Here is a 22,619-nt window from a genome sequence, read left to right on the forward strand (position 1 = left end):
CAATGGGCTCCAGCTCTCGGGAGTGTTATTAAAAGTCTCATTTTCGCCATGCTTCTGTTTCTCATTTGAAATTTGGACGAGTCATTTGTCACACCACCCAGGTACATGCCCTTGACCGGCAATCAAACCTGCAACCCTTTGGCCCACAGGCTGATGCTCTAACCATGGAACCAAACCAGTCAGGGTCCTAGGTCTTTTTTATAGCCTCAATGCAGTTAAGGTACTTCCACATCTCACTTTAAACCCAAATCATCCTGATTCTCAATGTCATCGCACTTGTTTTCTTGTCTTTCTACCCAGCTTTCCACTACAATAAATGTTTACACAGATGATAAACCTCATCCAGGAGCTGTCGTTAGAGGCAAAATGTCTATCACTAACACCCTTAATGGCAAAACAAAAATGTACTAAGAACCTCTCCAAAATATGATTACTCTTATCTAAAAAGCAAAACTTAAATCCTAACTGTGTATTTGTGGATTTCAAGGCTACTATTATAAATAATCAATGATACTATAGTGGGCATCTTACAACTCATGATAATCTCTCAAAGCAAGGTATCTGAATTGCATAGGAGGAATAGAATAAAAACCTAGTGAAAGAAACAAGGTATCAAAAAGATCTTACTAGCTCTGGCCAGTGTGGCAGAGTTGGTTGGAGCATTCTCCAGTACACTGAAATGTCGAGGGCTCGAATCCTAGTCAGGGCATGTACCTAGGTTGTGGGTTTGGTCCCTAGTTAGGATGCATACAAGGCAGTCAATCGATATCTCACTCTCAAATCAATAAACATATCCTCAGGTAAGAATTAAAAAAAAATCTTACTAAAAAGTGAAATTGTCATCTTGGTTTTCAAACCTGCCCCTCCTCCTATAATCCCCACCCAGTTTCCCAAGCCAGAAATATCAGTATTATCCTTTACTATTTCTCAGCTAACCAGTCTTCATATCCAGTCTCTAGTTCTAGCCCATTTTACCTCCTAAATCTTTCATCCACTTTGCCTTACTTCCCTGGGCTCCTACCTGAGTTATTCCACCAGTCTCAGACCCATGTTTGTTCTTATACTCTCCCCCACTTTAATGCATCCTAGGTACTGTCCAAAATGATCTAAAAGCACAGATACTTATCTCATGGTTCTAAAACAACATCTCCTTCATCTTTGTATTCTTGGACTCTAACAAAGCACCTGACACAAAAGAGGCTCAAATATGTGTTGAACTAACTAAATAAGAGGAAACCCAGACTCATTTATAAAACAAATAAGGTGTATGTATTTATAACCGGGTCCTTGTGTGCCTCTCCAGTCTCATCATCTGGGTTTCCTGCATTCCCAGTTACCTCTCACGAACCCCCATGGCCTTAGCATATGCTATTGCTTCTGCTCTCTCTCTCCCTCCCCGCAAAAAACTAGGAACTCTAGTCATCCTTCAAATGTCAACTCAAATAACTAACTTTTAAAAAGGTCTTTCTTCCCTATCCCTCCCAAACACAGGGGTTTATTATTCCCTGCTTATTCTGAATCTTGAAGATAATTTCTACTTTTCTATTCTTTAATCCCACCTTAACTTTTTTTTTAATATTTCACTTACCTACTCTAATGTAGGAGTCTTGCACTTAGTTATATTTTAAATATTTTTATATCATCAGAGCCTGGCATACATGAAGTACTCAGGGAAGACATAACAATTTGAGGGGAGAAGCTGTGATAGTAAAAAGAAAAAAAAAAGCAAACATTTTATCAGAGACAAGTGTGCTAACAGAAGCAATGTCCATCTTACCAAGTATAAAAACTAATATCTAGGCTTCTAATCTTGAAAGCGAAATGTAGAGAAATCAGGTAGGATTTTGGTGATCAAAGACTGAGAATATTGGTTCTATGATAGCCTGGGATAAGCAATAAGGGGACAAACTAAAAGGTTAAACTGTATAAAAGTAATCTGAGTAACATGCTATGGCAAAATAAGAGCAAACCTCAAACAGATAAGGGTAATGGCAAAACTGTGTTGAGTACTTATCTGCCACACTCTGCACTAGGCATGTAACTGCTAACATTTGAGCATTCGCCCTGGGCAGGTCTATCAGGCCCTCCGCATGCGTTATTTCATGTTAATCCTGAGGACGCCAGCAAGGAAATACACAAAGAAAGCGAGGTCCAGAGAATGAGTAACGTGCCTGAGGTCAGAGACAGTAGAGCCACAACTATGATTTTTAACCAAAGTCTGATCCAAAAGTCTGTGCTTTCAACCACTGTGCCATTTACCTGATTATCTCAATTGAATTCTCACAGCAATCCGTGAGGTAGGTGCTACCCCCATTTTCAGTGGAGGAAACTGAGTTAGGGTTAAAATAACTTGCTCAAGGTCACACACAAGCAGCAGAGCTGGGACCTGGAACATCTAGTTGCAAAGCTGTAGTCTATTACATCACTGCCTCAAACAACTCTAGTATTTTGTCCCTGATAAAAACCAAGATTTCATGTTCATTCTCCAATTATGTTGCTGAGACCAAGAGCCCTCGTTTCCTTTTCAGATGTATCATCTTTTCCAAGCTACTCTCCACCTGTAGTCTCCCAATTGTCAAACTCTCTATCTCAGGACCCTTATATATTCTTAAAGGTTAATGAGTACCTCAAAGAGTTTTTATTTATGTGGGTTATATCTATCAATATTTACCACAGTAGTAATTAGAACTAAGAAATTTTAAATTCTTTATTAACTCATTAAATATAATAAACCTATCACACATTAATAAACATTTTTATTATTTTGTTGTCAATCCTCACCCGAGGATATTTTTTCATTGATTTTTAGGGAGAGTTGAGGAGGGAAAAACAGAGAGAAACATTGATGTGAGAGAAACACATCGATTGGCTGCCTCCTGCAGGAGCCCTGACTAGGACTAGGGCTGGGGCCAGGGCCAGGGCGGAGCCTGCAACCAAGGTACATGCCCTAGACTGGAACTGAACCCAGGACCCTTCTGTCCGCAGGCCAATGCTCGATCCACTGAGCCAAACCAGCTAGGGCTAACAAAAAATTTTAAAAGTAACTATTTGCAAAACAAAATTTCCCGAGCAGAATGATAGTGTCTTACATTTTTGCAAATCGCTCTAATATGTGACAGACCAGAAGACAGGTGGATTCACATATCTGCTCTGAATTCAATCTGATCAGATATCACACATTTTTTTAGCCTCTGGAAAACCACCCATACACTCATAAGAGAATAAGGATTAAAAAGGCAAATAACATCTTAATGGGTTTTGATCCATAACCAAAAAAAAAAAAAAAATCACAAGCATTAGCACCCCCAAATCCCTCGCAACCCAACAATCTAATTTCAATTTCCTTAAATCCCTTTCTCAAGTAGTACAAAACTAAATTTCAGTCCAAATTAGTTTAAAATTTCCAACCAATAAGACCTCCGAGAAAACAGATTTATTTAGATTATGCTAAAATATCCCTCCAAACCCGGAGCTAAACAGCAGATGTATGTAGTAGTCAATACATAGCTCTAAAAGGAAAAGTTGGCACAGGCAGCTGTATCCACAATGCCCAACCCATAACAGTTTACTAGACTGCTGTTAAAATGCAATTCTAACTATGTCCATGTACCCCAAAACACATGAGTGAATATAAAATAGTCAGAGGAAGCCAGGGTGTATACTGCAACAACCACAATTTTGAGGATCAAAAATGGTCAAAACTAGCAATTTCATTCAACCCAGTAAATTAATTCAAAATACAACCATGAAGGCACACCAAGTACAGGTCATCCACAAATTCCAACTCTAAATAAATACAAATATATGCTAGCTTAGAGATGTTAATTTCTATATTTTAGGTCAAATATAAAGTATGGAGCAAGAAAACATTAAGACAAACAGGATTTGTTAACTAATTAGCAAAAGCTGACTGCTCACCAAAGCACAGGGTATTAAAGCCATGATTTGTGTGGTAAAACTTCACCAAGATCAGAAAGGTAAGGGAGGCCAACAATCCTAAATCTGTTCCTTAGCATGAGACAAGCAACACCATCTACATTACAGCTTCAGTACCAAATGATAGCTGCCAACAGAAATTTTTTCATTTCTCTTTCTTATCTTTTGCCAGATTTTCCATCATCTATTTGCTCCTCTCTTTCTTACAATGAATCATATTCTAGCTTCCACTATCTAGTGGGAATTTTGGCCTGTTTTTGGTTATTCCTCTCCCAAGGATATTTTCTCCATTGCTTTTCAGAGGGAGTGGAAGCGAAGGAGGGAGGAGAGAGAAACATGCGATCAACTGGTTGCCTCCTGCACTATCCCCACCAAGGGCAACCTAGGTACAGTGACCTTGACCGGGAATCGAACCGGCGCACCTGTGGGTCAACATGCTAACCACTGAGCAACACTAGGCTTTTTAAGGGAGTAAACATTTATTCTAGCTAATTATTCATGTATATAGTCATTTTACCAAACTAGTCCTTTTTCCTCTCTAGGAAAATTAAAACTAGGAAAATTATTCATGAAATGTTGACCTTACAAAAAAAATAAGCTTTTCATCACACTAGAATATTGCTCTAACCATAACGCCACTGAAGGATATTTCCCAAGACTTAGGAAAGAAATCTAAAGCAAATGTGTTCAGTGTTCAAATGGAGTTCTGTCATGCACTGCTTTTTGACAACAGATGTGTGACTGTCTTTCCCTAAAATAGTAAAATGCTTTAAATCTGGAATTTTGACCAGCAATAGTATTCTTACATGGATTCTCATGAGGTTTTTGATCATAACAAAAAAGAGAATCACAAGTATTAAGACTGCATGGTTCTGGAACACACTTCCCCCCGTCTTTGTCTACATGACCAGCTACTCACGTTAAGTGCTTATAAATGTGTAGCAGCAACCGGGCCTCCCTATGTTACATCTCTATCAAATGGCAGGAGGGAAGTGGGAGGGGCACAATACTATGTCATTAAGAACACAAGCTAGAGGCGCGCGGAGGGCCCGCACTGGTCGCGGACCGCCATGGGCCCGCCCGACCCCGCGCTCCGTGCCGCGCGAGTATCATCCTAAAGCCAGAATTGAAGCTACAAGATGGCTGATCAGGATCCTGGGGGTATTAGCCCCCTCCAACAGATGGTGGCCTCAGGTGCTGGGGCTGTGGTCACCTCCATCTTCACGACTCCCCAGGACGTGGTGAAGGTCCGCCTGCAGTCTCAGCGTCCCTCGGTGACCAGCGAACTGATGCCTCCCTCCAGACTCTGAAGCCTCTTACACCAAACTGCCCTCCTCTCTCCGACCCATAGCAAGTGCCTCCTCTACTGCAATGGTGTCCTGGAACCCCTGCACTGTGCCACCTGGTTTCAGGACCCCACTCGCTTCACTGGCACCATGGATGCCTTTGTGGAGATTGTGAGACACGAGGGCACCAGGGCCCTGTGGAGTGGCCTCCCAGCCACCCTGGTGATGACTGTGCCAGCAACCGCCACCTCCTTCACGGCCTATGACGAACTCAAGGCCTTCCTGTGTGGTCGAGCCCTGACCTCTGACTTCTATGCACCCATGGTGGCTGGTGCACTGGCCCGCGTGGGCACCGTGACTGTGATAAGCCCCCTAGAGCTGGTACGGACAAAGCTGCAGGCTCAGCATGTCATACCGGGAGTTGGGTGCCTACGTCCGAACCTCCGTAGCTCAGGGCAGCTGGCGCTCGCTGTGGCTGGGCTGGGGCCCCACTGCTCTTCGGGATGTGCCCTTTTCAGCCTGTATTGGTTCAACTATGAGCTGGCAAAGAGCTGGCTGAGTGAGCGCAGGCCAAAGGACCAGACATCGGTGGGCATCAGCTTTGTGGCTGGTGGCATCTCAGGAACGGTGGCTGCCATCCTGACTCTACCCTTCGATGTGGTGAAGACTCAACGCCAGGTTGCGCTGGGAACTGTGGAAGCTGTGAGTGTCACCTGTGGACGCCGACTCCACCTGGCTGCTGCCGCGGAGGATCCGGGCTGAGTCCAGCACCAGGGGACTCTGCAGGCTTCCTCCCAAGGATCATCAAGGCCGCCCACTCCTGTGCCATCATGATCAGCACATACAAGTTGGGCAAAAGCTTCTTTCAGAGGCTCAACCTGGAACAGCCTCTGAGCCAGTGAGAGGAGCGAGGGGATGAGGGCCCCATCTCTTCCATGGATGGTGTGAGGCAGGAGGAGTCTGAGCCAAGTGCCTTGACCTCAGGGGAGGGGGCCTCATTTTTTCCCCTCTCAGCTCAGCCCCAAAGGTACCAGCCCGTCCGCTGGGCCTGCCCAGGCCCCCATCAGACAGCTTTCTTCCTGCTGGTCCTCATCCCAAGCCCCAAGGATAATCACTTTTCCACCCAACCCCCCAAGTTCAAGACCAAATCTGTTAACTCTTTCCTCCCCCTGCCCTCGTGTCCATTTTCCTGTGTTTGTTATAGCTGGGCCTGCCCCCAAGGCCCACAGAACCCTGGACCTGGCCATTCTGAACCTACTGCTGTTAATTCATTGAGTGTAAAGATGAAAAAAAAAAAAAAGAACACCAACTAGAGTCAAACAGACCTGTGTGAAGTCCCAGCTCTGCAAGCATGTTTACATTCGTCTTTAAGGCTAAAACTTCCTCATTTATAAAATATCTACCTCACAATTTTGGTGTGAGGATTAAATGAAATAACACATGTAATGCACAGTGCCTATTACACCATTAGCATTCAACAAAGCTATTATTTTCTTTCTGTGACTACAAATCCCTAAATCTGAGTTTCTGTACATTTCTCTAAAATTAGAAACCAGTGATTTTTTAATGTCCCAAATAAACTATAGTTTCATTCTCAACTACTTTAGGTGAAAGTATATGAAGTTGTTGGTCTAAAACATGGCAGTTAGCTTCACCAGATATTGCTTTATGATGCTGTGGTATTTACATACAACTAGACACAATTTTACAGGAGAAAAAAATTTGCTCCTCAAAAAGCTAAGTGCAAATATTTTTTACTTAATAAACCTTCATTTCTGTGTGGCCTTTTCTTAGCAAAGGCTTGTAATATCCCCCACTCAAAATCTGCCTAGTTAAAAAAAATCTATATGCAACTTCTTGAGGTATCTAGAGAATCACCAGTAATTCTCTTTCTGGATACAAAAACCAAGCAGAAGTTAGTTGCTCTTTCCTCAGCATGCCCCAAATGTTTTGCATATTCCTCATCCTACATAATAAAAGGTTAATATGCAAAATGACCCAACAGTGGAACGACCCATCACTCTGATATGCACTGACCACCAGGGGGCAGACACTCAACACAGGAGCTGCTCCCTGGTGGTCAGTGTGCTCCCACAGGGGGAGTGCTGCTCAGCCAGAAGCCCTGAGCTGGGCTCATGGCTGGCGAGCGCAGAGGCGGTGGCCGGAGCCTCTCCCGCCTCCATGGCAGCACTAAGGATGTCTGACTGATGGCTTAGGACAGAGGTCCTCAAACTTTTTAAACGGGGGGCCAGTTCACAGTCCCTCAGACATTCCACACATGTGCACTGCGGGCCCGGGACGAGTCGGCTGCTAAGCAGGATAAGCAGCGGCGGCAAAAACACCCCGCGTGCCGGTTTTCGGCGGGCTGCGTGTGGCCCATGGGCTGTAGTTTGAGGACCCCTGGTTTACGCCCACAGGGAGCGGGCCTAAGCCGTCAGTCAGACATTCCCCAGAGGCTCCCATACTGCAAGAGGTCACAGGACAGGCTGAGGGACCCCCGAGTGCACCAATTTTGTGCACCAGGCCTATAGTTACCATACAACCTCATGAAGGCTTTACCCACTTGGGACAAAGCTCATAAGCCCATAAAGGTAGCAAATCTATACCACAGTGCCTGACATACAGGTGTTCAATTATTTTTTGAACCGAAAATTACAGTACTCTTTTAAAATGCTGTATTCGAGTATAATCCGGTCTGCTATATTGCTTGTTCTGAAAATGTGAATTTGTTCCAACATGATTGATAAGTTAGGGAATCTGAGCATAACGCACAATTCTCAATTGCTAGTCTGTGAAAAACACTAGAGGTAGAAAACGACACCTCAATGAACTGAGCTGCACAGAAATACACAAAACACACAGACCTCAAACACCTACGAACGACATCAGTTCATCACCGTACGTGTGTGCGTGTGTTCCGGGACACACCCACCCTCTGGTGTGGCTGTAAGGTTCTGAGTTCAGGTGAACTCCCGCCACTTCTCAGGAACTCGCACGCAGCCACCATTCTCAGGGCCAAATCCACACGCAAGGCCGGTCTTCTTCCGGGGCCGGCGCAGCCTTTACTGCGGTGTTTACATACTGCTTAACCGGGTAACATGCAAAACGGCGCTGCCATTTCTTCAGGCTCCCTTTTAAAAAATTAGTTACTGACAAAGTTCCCGAGGGTTGTGCCTCAACCCCATTTCCCCCCCATAAGGCCTGCAGTTCTTAACGGCACAATGTTGCAGACCGTAATGACCTTTAGGAACCTATGTTGCTTTATTTACCGCAGAACTGACTGGACAGCGTTCTCGGGCCTTAGGAAAGTCTCAGCATTATAATCCCAACACCGTCATTTGGGGGAACCATTACAGCGGGACACAGTTTGGTTCGCAGGCGCTTTGGGGAAGGTGAGGAGGGCAGGGAGCCAGAGAAAAGCAGCGGTGACTCCGGTGAGCGCAATAAACTGCCGTGAGTCCCTCGGGCTAGCGACGAGTCCTTAGCAACCCCACGAACCACCGCACTCGGCGCTCAGAGCCGCTTTAGCGGTGACATTCCCACCCTCCGCCCGCGAAAACCCGCCTCCAACTGAATTTTAAATACTTTGGGGGAGGGGTGAAGAGCGGGTTTCGCGCTTGGCTGTAACTCAGTGCCCACCGCGCAGCGCGCAGCCCACACGGCCGCTCCCCCGAAGGTGCCGCCATCCTGGCCACGGGTCCGGGGTCCGAGAGCCAGGGCGCCCCCCGCCCCCCGCCAATCAACTCCCCGCCGGGCCGCGTCGCGGGCCCCCAACAGCCGCCAGCTGCGGGCCCGCCACCCGCCCAGCGCCAGCTGCCCTCCCACGGCGAGCCCCGCGCGCCCGGCCCCGGGCAGGACCAGGGCGGGAGCAGCCCCGCGGGCCGCCTCGCTCACCTCTCGGGGGGCGCCGCCCTCCGCCGCTGCCGCCTCCTCCCGGTGAGTGCAGCGGCGTCCGCCCGGTGGAACCACCATACCAGTCCCGGCCGCTGCTGCAGCGCCGCCGCTCCGCCGTCGCCTCAGCCGCCGCTCTTTGTTTCCCCGCGGAGCGCCACCGCCTCCGCCGCCCGCCTCGGCCGGCCGCCGGGCGGCCACTACGCCCGCCCGCCCTCCCGGTCCCCGGCCTCGCCCTGCTCGCTGCGCCCGCCGCGGCCTTCGCCTCCGCGCCGCCGACGCCGCCGCCACCGACGCCGCCGCCTCCTCCTCCGCGCCCCCCTCGCTTTCATTGAAAGCAAACAAGCATCATGGCGGCGCCCCCGTCCCCAGCCAGCTAGCGCCCGACCGCCGCCGCCCTGCCAACATCCCGGCCGCCCATTGGCCGCCGCCGCCGGGCGCGACCATTCGGCGCCGGGGGGTCGTTCCCGCCCCGCCCCCCCGCGCCTGCGCAGTGAGCCGGCCCGGCGCCCCCCGCCCCCGCTCCTCTCCCCGCCCCGCAGCTCCGGTCCCGCCGTGCGCCTCCTCTCCCCTGCGCTGCGCTCCTCTGCTCTTCCCGCTCCTTCCCGTCCGTCTCTGTTCACTCTGCTCCTCTCTTCCCTCTTTTTCTCTGGTCTTCCTCCCCTGCGTGTTGCCTTTCATCCATGTGCCGTTCATCGCGGACCGGCTCTGACTTTTGACCTTAGCCAGCATCTTAATTTGCCGTAAAGAGGGGACATTCAGTTGTCAACTGTCGCATGATTCTTCCTGCCTCAAATGTGCAGGGGAAAAAAACCTACTTAATGGCCCGTTTCGGTCCATGGATGGTCGGTCATTCTGTCCAGTAAACGAGGGCACAGTTCTGGGCTGGGTCCCGGCCGGAGGAAGGGGCGCTGCGTTCCCACGCCCCGGCGCTCCTCTCGCGGGTGCCCGAGGGTCGGGGAAGGGCTGGCTGAGCCGGGTGAGCACCTCCGCCCACGCGTGGGCAAGGCCCTGTGCTGGGGCGAATCAAGCCCCAAGGTGCCCTGAGCAAACCCGAGGTTTAGGGGCAAGAGGAACACCCAACAGGCTCAAGATCCGTCTGAGAAACTTGAGGACAGGCATGGCCTGTTGCAGGAAAAGGAGTAGCTGGCTGCTTGCCCCAGGGCCAACCAGGACAGGCTCCTTTCTGAAACAACGCTAAAGAAATGAGAGTGAAGCCGGCTTGTGTCATTAGCAATAAAGTGAGACAACCCCTCACCTGAAGGCAGTCTTGGGCTAGAGCAGCGGTTCTCAATCTGTGGGTCGCGACACCTTTGGGGGGTCTAATGACCCTTTCACAGGGGTTGCCTAAGACCATCGGAAAACATATATCCTATATAATAAAAGGCTAACATGCAAATCAACCTACCGCAGAACAACCGGTCACATGAAATGCACTGACCACCAGGGGGCAGACACATAAGGCATGAACTTCCCCCTAGTGGTCAATGTGCTCCCACAGGGGGAACGACTCTCAGCCAGAAGCCAGGCTCAGGGCTGGCAAGCACAGCGGCAGTGGCAGCATTGGCGGGAACCTCTCTCCCCTTCGTAGCAGTGCTAAGGATGTCCGACTGCCGGCTTAGGCCTGCTTATCCCCCAAGGGCTCCCGGACCGAGAGAGGGCGCAGGCTGGGCTGAGGGACACCCCCCCCCTCCAGTGCATAAATTTCATGCACCAGTCCTCTAGTAATTACATATTGTTTTTGTGATTAATCACTATGCTTTAATTATGTTCAATTTGTAACAATGAAATTGGGGGTCACCACAACATGAGGAACTGTATGGAAGGGTCGCGGCATTAGGAAGGTTGAGAACCACTGGGCTAGAGTGAAAGGTGGAGGGACAAAAGCTCTTTGTGTTCTGTGCTTGCCTTCCCCCAGCATGGCCTTAGGATGGTCCTTGCCTGCCATTTGCCAAGAAATCAACATGACAGCCCAGGCCTCTAGTGCCAGAGGTCACTGGACACAGGCTTGGCAACATGGAAGCCCAGCAGGGTAAGGGGCTGATAAGAGAAAGTGCAGGCAGACCCACGTCCTTCAACCCCAGGCTGCTTGTGGGACAGCCAGCTCTGCCTCTCCCGAGTCAGTGCTGTGTCCTGGCAACCTCTGCTCCAGCCTGGAGTGAGGGGGGTCTTTTGGTATTTCATCTGCCCAGAAGGAGCTACTTTTTGTGATTGGCACAATGTACTAGTATATGGAGGAGGGGAAGTCCAGCTGCATAACAAAAGACTTAGTGGCGTAAAACAAGTTTATTATAGCTCATGATCGTGGTGCCCAGCAAGACAGTTCTGCTGGCCTAGCTTGGGGTCTCTCATGCCTCTAGCGAGATGGTGGTTGGGAGTTGGATATCCGGCACTGTGGTACCCCCAGTGTGATCTCTCTGTTTGTCACATCTCATCCTCCACTTTTACTGTAGTCAGTCTGGTGCTCCTGGATGCCTTGCATGGCAACCCAGGGCTCCATAGGGGAGGAAGAAGCTTCCAGACCTTATGAAGAATGTCACTTCTGGAGTCCATCAGTCATAGCATCAAAGCCAAGTCCAGATTCAAGAGGAGAGGATATAACGCAAGAGCTGCAGGTGCATACAATGAGGGGTGGGCTTATTTGGGGCCATCTGGGTAGATTTGGGGTGCCCACAGAGAGGGTACCTGCCTATACACATCCTGTTCTTTCTGAATATCTGAAGAAAATCCCAGCAAACATCTCTCAGATTTCCAGATCCCAGTCAGCATGCCCCTCATGTTATGCAAGACCTCCTACTGCAAGTTATGAAACCCCAACTCAAGTAGACTTGATGCAGAAAAAGGTCATTTATGTATTCAGGTGTCTCATAAATGAGGAGGTTGGTCATCATAAGATGCCATCAAGAACCGATCTCACAAGACAAATACCATACGATCCCATTTGTATGTGGAATTAAAGAACAAAATAAAGAAAGTAGAAACAGACTCATGGATATAGAGAACAAAGTGGTGGTTGACAGGGGAGGGGGTTTGGGGAGCTGGGTGAAAAAGGTGAAGAGATCAAGAAATACAAATTGGTAGTTTGAGAATAGTCACAGCAATGTAAATTACAGTATAGAGACGCCTATATAATAAAAGGGTAATATGCAAGTCAACCAAACAGCAGGACTGGTCACTATGACACGCACTGACCACCAGGGGGCAGACACTTGGCACAGGAGCTGCCCCCTGGTGGTCAATGCATTCCCACAGTGGGAGCGCCGCTCAGCCAGAAGCGGGGCTCACGGCTCACAGCTCGTGGCTGGCAAGCTCAGCACAGCAGCACTAAGAATGTCCGACTGGCAGGCCTAAGCTGTCAGTTGGACATCCCCCAAGGACTCCCGGACTGCAAGAGGACACAGGCCGGGCTGAGGGTCCCCCCCCCCGTCCAGTACATGAATTTCATGCACCGGGCCTCTAGTCCTATCTAAAAATAGACAAACATGGTAATTGACCGTACCTTCGCTACACCTCCCATTGGCTAATCAGCGTGATATGCAAATTAACCACCAACAAAGATGCGGCTAATTTGCATACTGCAGGCAGGGCGGGACAGCGCCATCCCGCCTCCCCTGCCGCCATCCAGGACTGCTATCTGAGACCCAGGGTGGCGGGCATCCCGTGTGCGACCCGACCCGGAGCGGTGCCCCAACCCCTGGATCGGCCCTGCCGTGTACGCGACCTGGAGAGGCGGAGCAGGCACCTAGGAATCGGGACTGCCATCTGCCACCCGGGGAGCGGGCCTAAGCCAGCAGGTGGTTATCTCCCAAGGGGTCCCAGACTGTGGGAGGGCACAAGTGGGGCTGAGGGACACCCCCCCCACCCCACTCCTCCTCCCCCACCAGTGCACAAATTTTTGTGCACTGGGCCTCTAGTATAGTCAATAATATAATAACTATGGTGCTAGGTAGGTACTTAAAATCTCAGAGGGGACCACTCTGTAAAGGACATGATTGTCTAATCACTATGCTGTACATCTGAAACTAATAATATTGAATGTAGCTTAAAAGTAAAAAGAACCAATCACACTCCCCCACCCTTCACTCTGCTCTCCTCTCCACTGGCTTCTTCACACAGGCTGTGTGGCCAGGCAGGAGAGATGGCCACTACCACATGTAGGCTTAGATTCTACCAGCTTCTCGACTTGGGTAGAGTACTTCTTTCCTAATCATTCGAGCAAAAATCCAGGGCAGCTCTCATTGGCCTGGTCAGAGCCCTGTCCCTACCCCTGCATCAAGGCTGGAGGTCAGCCCCACATGAACCAGATGTACTGAGAGTGGGAAAAGGACCTTCCCTCAGAGAATTGTGGGTGGAAAGAAGAAGGGGAGCAGATTCCATCTCACCCCTCTTCTGGGAAGGCTTCCCTGGTGGAGTTGGTCACTGTCTCCTCAGTCTCCCAGTCCTTTTCCTGCCATCACGACACTTAGAAAATCCTACAGTCATCCTCTCCCCTGCCCAGCATGAGCTGCTCAAATCTGAATCATGTTAGCTCCATGCTGCCAACTGGAATTGCTTTTGTGTCTTTTGTACCCACAGGCTTTCCCAGCTCCTTCGTCTGTTATAAGCACCATGCCCCATAGACCAGGGGTGCCCCTGGGATTGCTAAGTAGGTGTAGGAAGAGAGTTCTTGTTCCATTTGGGTGCTAAGCTAGGCCAGCGTGAATTGGTGGCAGCCAGTGCATCTTCCCCAACACTTGGAGGGATGAAAGTGATGAAGAAAGACCACCTTGGTGCCAGGTGCTGAAGTCCTGATTTCGGTAATTTTTCCCTTTAGCCTGTGATCTATCCCAGTTACATGAGTCAATAAATTCATTTTTTGCTTACATTAGAGTTGGGCTTCTGACACTTGCAACCAAATACTTCTTATGTGATGTTCAGTAAATGTATTGGATAGTGGATGGGCGGATCAATAATAAAGACTAACAACCGAGCGGTGGCCATGACTACTGTTGCTCTGTTGTCTATTTCTCGGTTATGGGAGCACTAGAATGCAAACGCAGGGTCAATGTAGGGTGTGAACCATCAATGTATGGGTCCAGCAACTGGAATTTTCAGAATCCCCAGATGGGAGAGTTTGATCAGACTGACTACAATAACTGTAATGCACAAGAGACGGCCGAATGAAGCAGGCTCCAAAGTTTATATGCAAGACAAACCCCACTGCTGTGTGACCAGGATGCTGGCAGTGGAGGATTCGCTCATTGTCTCCCACTAGGAAAGCACGTGCCAAACGAAGTCATGCTAGAGGTTGCTTGGTGAGCCTGAACGGTGGACCCTGCAAAGCCACTCCGCTCTGATAGTCTGAAGCCTCCTCTCAGGGTGAAGACTTGCTGGCCAGGAGCCAGCACTGGTGACCGAGTTGCCTCACTCCGTGCCAAGGACATGGACATATCCTGCCCATCTGTCTTCCCTTCGCTGGACTCGGAGCCTCCAGTTTTCTTCTGCGAGAGCCCACTATTACAAGTAAAGTTGCAGGTCCCAGTCAAACCTCCCCAGAGTGCCCTTTGTCTCCCGGTTCTCTGTATTATACTGCAATTGATTGAAAAACCATCTCCAATGGCCTTAAGAAAACAAAGGAATCAGTTGGCTCAAATCATTGTAAAAAGCCAGGAAGAGTTCATCAGCTTCAGGTGTGGCTTGATCTGGGGGCTAATGCCACTCAAGCTCTGCTAACCCCCTTGTTGACTTTGTCATCAGGAGCCCTATGGAAGCAGAATGGATGCCCACTCCGACAGGATTCAAGACGAGAAGGAAGGCGAGAGCTTCCCTCCACAGCTGACTGGCTCATTTGCATCCTTGAACCAAACACCATGTTCAGGGCAACGTTCTGTCCTGTCCAGGAGGAAGTCACATGCCCTCTAATGAAACTGGATTGTCTTCACCTTCACTCAAGGCACATATACGAAGACTTTTTCCTGAGAAATATTGGAGAAGTTTCTTCTGGAAGAAAGAATAGATGCAGTGTGAAGCAAAGGCCCAAGACCTGCTCTCTGGTAAGCCTCCACCAATCACAGGGTCCCTGCCAGCTGATTCTCCAGGCCTCTGTCTGATCCTGGTTTCATGCAGGCGAGGAGTCAAGAGAAGGTGTCCCCCCAAAATACACACTTTGAATAATTATAAACACAGTGTTTGCACTTCAACTGTGTTTTCAAACTTCCAGTAGCATGTTAGGATGAATTTTCTTTGTCCAAAGCTTAGGCTGGCTGAAAAGAAAAGAAACATCAATTGGGTTATCAGTTGAAGTGTGTATATGTATTTTAGGGACACCCTGTATATAAGCTTGTGTTTTTACCAAGTTTGGGAAATTTTCAGGCATTATTTCTTTAAATACCTTTTAAGTCTCCCACTCTTTCTCCTCCCCTTCTGGGACTCTAGTTATATGAATCCTTTATTATGGACTCACAGGTCCCTGAGTCTGTTCACTCTTTTATCAGTCTATTTGTTCACTGATGTTCAGCTTGAGTAAAGTCTATCAATCTGTCTTCAAGTTCGCTCATTCCATCATCTGTCATTTCCACTCTACTATTGAATCTCTCTAGAAAATTGCTAAATTTGGGATATTGTATTTTTCAGTTCTATAATTTTCATTTGATTCTTTTTTATAACTTCTTTGCTGAGATTTTCTATGTTTTTGTTTGTTTCAAGAAAATCTGTAATTGATTGTTTAAGTATTTTTGTTGTTGTTGTTGTTGTTCAAGCATTTTTATACACTGTTTTAAAATCCTTGTCGGGCCCTAACTGGTTTGGCTCAGTGGATAGATCGTCAGCCTGCGAACTCAAGGGTCCCAGGTTCGATTCCAGTCAAGGGCATGTACCTTGGTTGTGGGCACATCCCCAGTGGGGAGTGTGCAGGAGGCAGCTGATTGATGTTTCTCTCTCATGGATGTTTCTAACTCTCTATCCCTCTCCCGTCCTCTCTGTAAAAAATCAATAAAATATATTAAAAAAGAGAAGTATTTTAAAAAAATAAAATAAAATCCTTGTCGGATAATTATACCAGTTCCAACATCTGATTCATCTCAGTTGATTGTCTTCTCTCATTCAGATTGTGGTTTGCCTGGTTCGTGATTCTACAAGTGATTTACTTTAGCAACCTTCCATTCTGGTTGTTATGTGAAGGAACTCTTAACCCCCCTGAAATCATCTATGTCAGCAGGCTGTCACCCAGTTCAGCATGTAGGTTCTGTCTACCTTTGTTGGTTTTAGTTTAGTTTTCTGAGCCCTTGCTGTGCTCTTCTGGTCAGCTTTGCCCTAGTGCTGCAGGGCTCCTGCTGGTGCCATCTGCGGTGGCAGAGGCACTTTTCAGGATTTTCTGCTCTTCCTGGGTAACCTTTTTGCACGGGATGAAGGTGAGCAGCAGCCACTGGATCTGGGCCTCCTCCTGCCTTGGGGCTGACGGCAGAGTGACATTCCTGTTTGGCTGGTGCCATTGTCTGGTTGTAGAGCCAAGGTCTAGGGTCTGCGGCACCCCAAGATTTTGCTACTGCTGCTGCTACAGGCAGGTAGTCATCCCAGTGTCCTGGTTTTAGAGTGGGAGTTTGAGTGCTGGGACTCATTACCTGCTGCTGGATCATTTGGCCCATGTGGTGGTGCAGGGGCTAGATTTGAGGCTTTGATAGTTTCTCAGCTATCCCCCTCCTGACTTCGTTTCTATGGTCTGGAGTCTAAGTCATTATGAATCTAAGAGCTGCTTTCCAGCTTCCAAATTTTCTTGCTGTTCCCCCCTTCTTTTTTCCTCCCCATTTTTGTTTTGTGAGCCTGTTCACCTCTCCTCATGCCTTTATTGTAGTTTCCATGGCATTTCACGGGAGTGAAATCAGAAATTCTTAAAACAAAATTTTTACAATTTTAACCTTCTGTAACTATGATCAGATCTTGTTCCTCATCACTAATATTGGTTAACTATAGTCACTGTGCTATACATTATATTTCGTCCCCAGGACTTATTTATTTATTTCATAACTAGAAGTTCGTACCTTTTGACCACCGTCACCCATTTTGCCCACCACACATTCCTCCTCTGGCAACCACCTATCTGTGAGTTCAGGGGGTTTTTGTTTGTTTGTTTGTTTATAAGATCTCACATGGAAATTAGATTATACAGTATTTGTCCTTCTCTGTCTGAGTTATTTCACTTATCATAATGCTTTCAAGGTCCAGCCATACTGTCTTAAATGGCAAGATTTCCTTCTTTTTATGGCTGAATAATATTCCATTGTATATATTCACCACATTTTAAAATCCATTCATCTATTGATGGACAGCCCCTTTTTCTTTGTGTTAGGGTCATAAGGCTTTTATTTATTTACTAGAGGCCTAGTGCACAAAATTCGTGCACTCAGGAGGGGGGTGGTCCCTCAGCCTAGCCTGCACTCTCTTACAGTCCGGGAGCCCTCGGAGGATGTCTGACTGACGGCTTGGACATCCTTAACGCTGCCCCCGTGTGCTCGCCAGCTGTGAGCTGTGAACCATGAGCCCGGCTTCTGGCTGAGTGTCTGCATTGAATGTCTGCCCCCTAGCAGTCAGTGCATGTCATACGACTGGCCATTCTGTCATTCGGTCGATTTGCATATTAGCCTTTTATTATATAGGACTAGAGGCCTGGTACATGAATTGGTGCATGGGTGGGATCCCTAGGCCTAGCCCGTGATCGGGCTGGCCAGGGTGAGGGACCGAGGGAGGTTGGCCAGCCATGGGAGGTTAGCTGTGGGAGTGCATTGCATTGAGCAGTGTCTGCCCCCTGGTGGTCAGTGTGCATCATAGCAACTGGTCGACTGGTTGTTCAGGTCATTCCAGTCATAATGGTCGCTTACGCTTTCATATATAGAGATTTTTATTAAATGAAAACAGAAAATGGTTTATTCAAGTGCTGGACAAATGAGAAGATGGGGGGTGGGTGGGGGAGCTCTTGTCACAATCATAGGGCTTTTATTCCTTTACTCCAGGGTAAGGGAACCTTTTTTCTGCCAAGGGCCATTTGGATATGTGTAACATCATTCTTGGGCCATACAAAATTACCAGCTTAAAGATTAGCCTGCGGTATTTGGTCAAACATTTAATTAACTCATCCCTAATGCCATGACAGAGCCAGACCCAATGATTCTGCAGGCCTTATATTGCCCGGGGCCTGCCATTCCCCACCCCTGCTTTACTCTAATGTAAACAGGGCTCGGGAAAATGCCCAGCCAATGCACACTGCTAGGTCAGTTACCATTCAAGTATCTGCTTTCCAGCTTCCAAACCTGTATTGCTGTTGTTCCCTCTTCTGTTCCCCCCATGCTAGTAGGTTTGTCTTTAAATATATGTAATACACACACACACACACACACACACACACACACACACTGGTTGTAAATATTTCCTCTCTGGTTGATAAATAGATGCTGCTCTGAGTCCTCAGGCATCCCTCACAGCTCCTTCCCTGAGAAGCCCAGGTCCTTCCAATTCAGCAACTCATGGGTAAGTCCTGGATTAGCAGGGAGGGACCCCTGGAGTCCCTCAGCTCCAGGCCAGCCTCTGCCCTGGGTGGCCACAGTCTTCTGCCTTTGACTATTCTGCGTGCCACTCTCGCTTGAGAGGACAAGGAGCCACACGCATGAGGCTGATCCTGAAGCCTCATCTTGAACTTGAAGAGGCTGCCTGGGTGACTGACTACCAGCAGATTTACAGGCCATTGGCACGGATGGCAGGGCTGCGGTTCAGATAGACCTGGAGCCTGACCCTGGCTCCTCCACTTTCCAGAGGTGTGATTTTGGAGATGCACCTCCACTTTCTGAATCTCAGTTTCCCCACAAGAAATAGGGGTGAGGCTCTCTCGTGCAGGGGTTTGCTGGGAAAATGAGAAACGATAGTGAGTGTAGAGAGCTTGTCTCATGTCCAGGAAGAGGATGCACTGGTGACCTCCCTTTAAGAATGCACAGAACTCGCCCAAACGCCGCCAGGTGGGGCCATTGGCATGGGGATGAAGAGCAGCCTCACGGACTTGGCTGGGCGCCTGCATCTCTGCAGGTTTTTGTTTGTTGTTTTTTTCTTTTAAAACGCTGGCTCCCTGGGGAGGTAGAATAAGAGTCTCTGGGGTTGGGGCTAGGATGTCTGTATTTTAACAAGTGATTTTAGTCCACATGATGACAATCTGAGACCCACTGATTTAGAGCACGGGGTGTGGGGTCCAGGCCTCCCTCCCTCCTCTGGGGGTGGGGCCTCGCCCTTGGCTCTCCATTGCCCACTGTGGAATGCGACCCCAGGGCTGAGGGGATGGCGCCGTTAGAGCTCACTCCACTGCTTTGATCTTGGCAGTTCCTCCTGGACACAGCTGTGTGCCTGTCCTCCAGCCGCCCGCACAGGGTCTGTGCTGCGGAGAGTCTTGGACCCTGCAACCTGCCCTTGGCCCGGACAAACCCCTCCCCCGTTGGAAGCTGACTAAGTAAACCCTACCAGGGGACATTCTACCTCTCCCAAGAATACCGCTCAGCAACACCAAGAGGTGGTGGCAATGGCTCAGGTGGGAGCCTATGGGACCTGGTAGAGGAGGGCAGCGGGATGGGCGGGGAGGGGAGAGAGGGAACGGGAGGGAAAGCCGCAAGCTTCCAGTTCTGCTTTGAGGCCCAGCAGCCTCCGCAGTGCCTGCAGTGCCCGGGGCTTGTCTGAAATGCGGGATCTCAGGCTCCCAGACCTGCTGGGCCAGAACCTGCGTTTTAACACGACCCCAGGTGATTGCTGTGCACCTCCAAGTCTGAAAGCCCCGGTCTACAGTGCAACTGTTTCTGGCTGCTGTGACACCACCCTGACAGAGGAAGCAGGAGGAGGCACAGGAGTGGGCAGGGCGCCAGGGAGGATGTGTGAGTCCCCTTCAGACTGACAGGCTGTGTGGTGCCCGAGGACACCCAGGTGAGTGTCTGGGAGGAGCTGGGCATGTGCGGGGGGGGGGGGGGGAGGGCAGGATTTGGCAGGAGGTGCAGGTGGGAGCTGGGAGCCCCCTGTGGTGGCTGAAGTCCCAGTATGGATGGAATCCCTGTGCATGGGTGGGGGGCAGTGAAGGTGTCCCAGGGGCCCCGCTGGTGTGTGGGGGAGTAGACTTTAACTCAGCTCTTCGGATTCTGTGGTCCAGACACATGTCCTCTCAAGTTTGTGTCACTGCCTGGGACCCCTCCTCAGAGCTGCAAAACCTGTGACAATTATGCACCTGCCATCTCTGCCCTTTCCTTGACTGGCACGTCATACCTGCGGCCCCCACTGGAGCCGACAGCGCTCCCACTGCCCCTGAGTCTGCTCCTGTCCAGGCTTCCCCGCCGTGGGTGCAGGCTGCACTGGGGGTTCCCCTTCCTTCCACCCAGTCTTGTTGATTCTGCTCCTCAGGTCCATCCACCTCTCACTCCCACACCATCACCTGGTCCAAGAAAACCACCTTGAACCAGACACTGCCATGGCCTCCAGGTGGTGTCCTGGAATCCAGTCCTGGTCTCTCCAATCCACCCACCCACAGCAGCCAGAGGGGGTCCCCAAACACAAACCGGTCCCTGCACACATCCACATGGCGGCCCTGGCTGGGTTCTCCTTGCTCATAGCACAAAGCCCACACCTGCCACAGGTCCTCAGCACAGGAGCATCTGAGCCAGGCTCCCCCGCCTCCGGCCTCCCGCCGGCTCTGAGCTGCCCGCGGATCTCCATCACAGCCTTCCCTGCCTCCACCTCAGGGAGGCCAGGCCCTGGGCTCCATCCTCAGCAAATGGAGCCTTCCCTTCATCATGGACACCCAGGCGGCGGGTGTGTGCTCCTGCCGCTGGTGGTCCTGCCTCCCCTCTGACGGTCACCTCCGGGAGGCGAGGCCTGTGCGAGCCCAGCGCTCACCTGCATTTCTGTCGGTGATGAGCGACTGGGTGACGCGTTCCCGGATCTGGAGATATCCCCGGGCCCTGTGGCCGGAGCGGCGGGCCGTGCTTCCTGGAAGGCCGTCCTGAGCGCAGGGCTTCGGTACCGACCTGCCCGCAGGGCCAACTGTGAGGCGGACTGAAATGCGCTCACGGAGAGGGAGAGACCAGGCCCTGAGGGGGACCATGGGAAGGGGATTGGGAATGTGAACATCGAGGGCCTCAAACACCAGGGTGACCAGGCCCTGAGGGGCCTCCAGCAGTACCCTCTGGCTGCCCTGCTTTGGCCCTGATGCCCGGCCCCCGACTGACCTGCCCTCGGGCTAGTCCGCAGTGGGCTTGCCCTGCCGGCCTGCGCTCCCCCTGCGCCTGCCCTCACCTCGGCGTCTCCACCCGGACTGCTGACTCTCGGGTCTCCCATTCCCCTGGTCAGTGCTGCCCCGGCCCCCGGCCCCCAGGTTAGCCCTTTCCCACCACAGGCCCCCGGGTCCCTCCTCCCCAGTCAGCAGTCAGCACCCGGCCACTCCCGCCTGCAGCCCTCTGGGTGCTCTGTCCTCTCTGAGCCCCACTTTCTGGTCCGTAAACGGGGTGAGGATGTCTCTCTGTCAATAGTGTGAAATGCCTCCTCCACCTCCCCCACTTCCCAGGCCGGTGGTCAGGGACCTGCCGGGCTGCCCCAGGGCCAGAGGATGGTCCCCAGGCCTGAAATTGACCGGCAGCTGGAGCGAGGGGTTGGGCGCTTGTCTTCTCTCCTGTGGGCTTTCCCTATTCTTATCTTGAGTGCAGGGCCAGCCTAGGCCCAGGCCCCAGGGCACTTCTCCTCCCTCCCTGTAGTCCTCCCCTTGACCTCCAATCTCTGCCAAAAGCATTGTGTGCCAGCTGCCCCTGGGCACCGCCCAGGACCTCCCAGCTGTGGCCAGTGTAGGAGGAACAAGACAAGAGAGACAACCCACTCCACCCTGACTCCCTGGCTTCTGGGAAGCCCTGAGCTGCCACACCCGCCCTCCCCACCACCACAGCCTCCCCCACAAGCACGTCTGCTGCTCCCAGACATTCTCAGTCCCAGGCCCAGCTTCCTTCTGGGGGGTGGGAGCCTCCTTGGTGACCCCAAGCCCCAGGTGACCCCAAACCTCCTCCGAGAACTGGGCTCCAGACATCTGTGCCACTTGAGACAGCACTTGGAATGAATAACATCGTGGCTTACAAAGAATTTCATTCATCTATTTAGTGCTTTGTAGGTGTAGGGTCTCCCTTTGGTACCTGGCCAAGTGCTCAGCGCTTGGAGCTACTGAGAGCTCCTCTCCTGCCCCTACACACATGTGAGCCTGTGCTCTGAGCCGCCCCAGGCCCCCCTGCTGATGGAACAGGATCAGGGGCACGCGGGAGCTACCATGCTGGCCTGCGCATGGCTGGGAGGACGGTTTGGGAATTCCCGACCCCCCAGTCCTGCTCTCCTGGCAGGGAATTAGGCCTGAAATTTAGAATGTTGACACTTGAGTAGAATGTTGCTCAGCTGCAGAATCCAAAGCAAACACTCCCTTTCCCAGCTCTGTGAGGGGCAAGAATCAGGGCTGCAGCGAGCCCCCCAGCGGTGACCTTT

General features: G+C 50.5%; 1 pseudogene across 1 annotated transcript; it reads left to right on the plus strand.

Annotated features, from left to right (window-relative positions):
• Window positions 1–5,075: 5,075 nt before the first annotated feature.
• LOC308520463 (mitochondrial glutathione transporter SLC25A39-like) lies at window positions 5,076–6,124 on the plus strand (annotated as a pseudogene). The gene has a single exon. The product of its transcript is annotated as a mitochondrial glutathione transporter SLC25A39-like (transcript).
• The last annotated feature ends 16,495 nt before the right edge of the window (window positions 6,125–22,619 follow it).

This window comes from Myotis nattereri (genome assembly GCF_964212035.1).
Source record: "Myotis nattereri genome assembly, chromosome: 5".
In the NCBI taxonomy this organism is placed as follows: domain Eukaryota; kingdom Metazoa; phylum Chordata; class Mammalia; order Chiroptera; family Vespertilionidae; genus Myotis; species Myotis nattereri.